The sequence below is a fragment of the Stylophora pistillata genome, chromosome 2, assembly GCF_964205215.1.
Source record: "Stylophora pistillata chromosome 2, jaStyPist1.2, whole genome shotgun sequence".
Classification (NCBI taxonomy): Eukaryota; Metazoa; Cnidaria; class Anthozoa; order Scleractinia; family Pocilloporidae; genus Stylophora; species Stylophora pistillata.
This window is the reverse complement of record NC_142520.1, coordinates 46669359-46671696: the sequence shown is the minus strand read 5'-3', so window position 1 is coordinate 46671696 and position 2338 is coordinate 46669359. Positions and strand designations below refer to the sequence as shown.

The window sequence follows — 2338 nt, the reverse complement described above, 5'->3', positions numbered from 1 at the left end:
TGACAAGAACACGGAGCTAACAAGATTGTAAGAAATGCTTTGTTTTTGTTCGATCCACATGTGTTAGACTTTTTTAGTCTTTTAAACTTCGTGTTTAAAAGATGCAAACGTTAATAAGGTTAACAAAATCTTCTAAGCTTTCATTCGAAACGTCTGGCTATTTGAGTAAAGAGGAAATGTACCTACAGTTAATACTACCGGTCAACTCTCATCCTTCGTGACTGAAAACTTTGATCTCAGACCAGCTGAAGAACAGTTCTAAAAGCCTTTTGTTGTCGTCGTCGTCGTTGTTGTTGTTGTTGATTTTTTTTTTCAGATTTACCACATTCTTTGTTTTACTTCGCGAGTTAAGAACTTATTTCGAACTTATGATCATATATCGACTGTCGCATTCTCAGTGGATTTTAATCCAGGACTGACCGTTTTCGAGATTTAATTGTCTGTATAACAGACATCATCAAGTTCATCAACTAGAAATTATCCCAGTTTACAAGAACAAATTACCAAATTCCCATTGCAAACTACACACATCTATGTAAAATGCAGTTGTATTCTAATGTAGTTGTATTCTAATTCTAATGCAGAACCTCATTTAAATAAGCATATGCTGAACTGGGCATCTCTGCTAAAATATTGTTGATAAATAGATAGATAAATAAATAAATAAATAATGTTGCCAGATGATCCCTGGTGAAGATAATACAAACAGCTCTTCACCCAATGACACTGATGCCGACTTTTGCTAATATGTAAAAACATCAGTAACTGTCACCGGAAAAAGCCCTGAAAGGTCTCAGTAATACCCTACTAAAACAGATAAACTCTTGATACTATTAATCCCTTTCATATGGTAAATAACGCAGGCGTCTGAATGACAACGACATGAGAAGATTGAGTGGAAGTGTCTTCAAAAACATGGCAAGGCTAGAGGAACTGTAAGTTAATATAAAAATACTACAAAAAAGGAAAGTAATCGACTGCTAGTCTTCTTCAAACAAGGTCGACTATGTACGCGTCACATATATGCTGCTGTGCTCAGCTGCGATTGGATGAAGTTACGCGATTCTGATTGGTACATCTTTCGGTTCAGGTTCCCACTGTGGTCCGCTGCCACACGGCTCTCCTGCTGTTGTACTTTTTGATCGTCGGCATCCAGGCTTCTGCTGTTTCAATTAACTGTCTCTGTTAATGTTGTTATGGTGAAGCCTTTTGCGAATGGCCTCTTTCACCTTTTGTGCGTAGAAATGGGGATCAATAGCAATAAACTTTACTTCGTTCTAGAGCGAGGTATGTCCAGTCGTGTGGGCGCGTGCTCTGAGCTGGCGGAGGTCTGCGTCTTAGCGAGTCGAATATCCCCGTCTTTTTCCTTGCATAGCTCTTCCAGTTTTGCGAACGTAAACCTTTTCGCACCCACAGGGAATCCTCTATACTTCGCCATTCGGCTTTTTAGCGAGGTCGACGGCGTCTTTTGGGCGTACTAGGTGTGATCGTAGCCTAGTCTCTGACTTGAAAACAGTGCGTATGCCTTATTCTTTTACACAGCGGCGAAGTTGTTCGGAGAGGCCTTTGACATAGAGTAGGACTGTGGTGGATCTGAACTGGGTGGGGAGTTCAGTGCCAGCGGTTGTTAGCCGCTGCACGAAAGAGGAAGGATTACCGTTACAAACGAGAACAGATTTTTATTCTCATCAGAAATAACGACAGCGTAAAAAGAGCTTCCTAAAGCATTTAAACCACCAACAACTTTCCATTCGCTTGACCATGGACAATGAAAGTAACAATACACTCGCCCTCATCGACACCGCAGTGATGGACGCCTGACCACCGGCGTATCTAGGAAGCCGACACACACTGACCAATACCTAGCATATGATTCTCACCATCCAACATCAGTAAAGCGCGGTATTGTCAAGTGCCTTTACGGGCACGAGAAAGGTCTCGCAACAAAACCCTCCTTTATCTCTAGTGAGAAAGACCTTTTTTGATTTTATAGCACTAAATCGAGTTTGGGAACATTAGCCCTTTGGTTTTTATTTTGTTGATGAGATAGTCTGCGGTATCATATTTCATTTCATACAGAAATTTTGCACTGTGATTTACACGTGTGTCTGATTGGATTAACGATGCATTTTCATAGTCGTTCTTTTCCAATCTTTGAAACGTGTGGGTCAGTGGGAAGTATATCAGTATGTATGAAATAAAAACATCCTACCATGGAGAGAACTTTTTCCATTTAGTTTTTCCTTCTCTTTTTTCCCTTTTCCTTCAGGGATCATAAGAAATGTTAGTAAAAAAACTGTTTTAATAAAACTAAGGACATGTTATATAACAGATTATG

General features: G+C 39.9%; 1 pseudogene; it reads right to left on the bottom strand.

Annotated features, from left to right (window-relative positions):
- Positions 1–1086: 1086 nt before the first annotated feature.
- Positions 1087–1679, bottom strand: LOC148739889 (uncharacterized; annotated as a pseudogene).
- Positions 1680–2338: the final 659 nt, after the last annotated feature.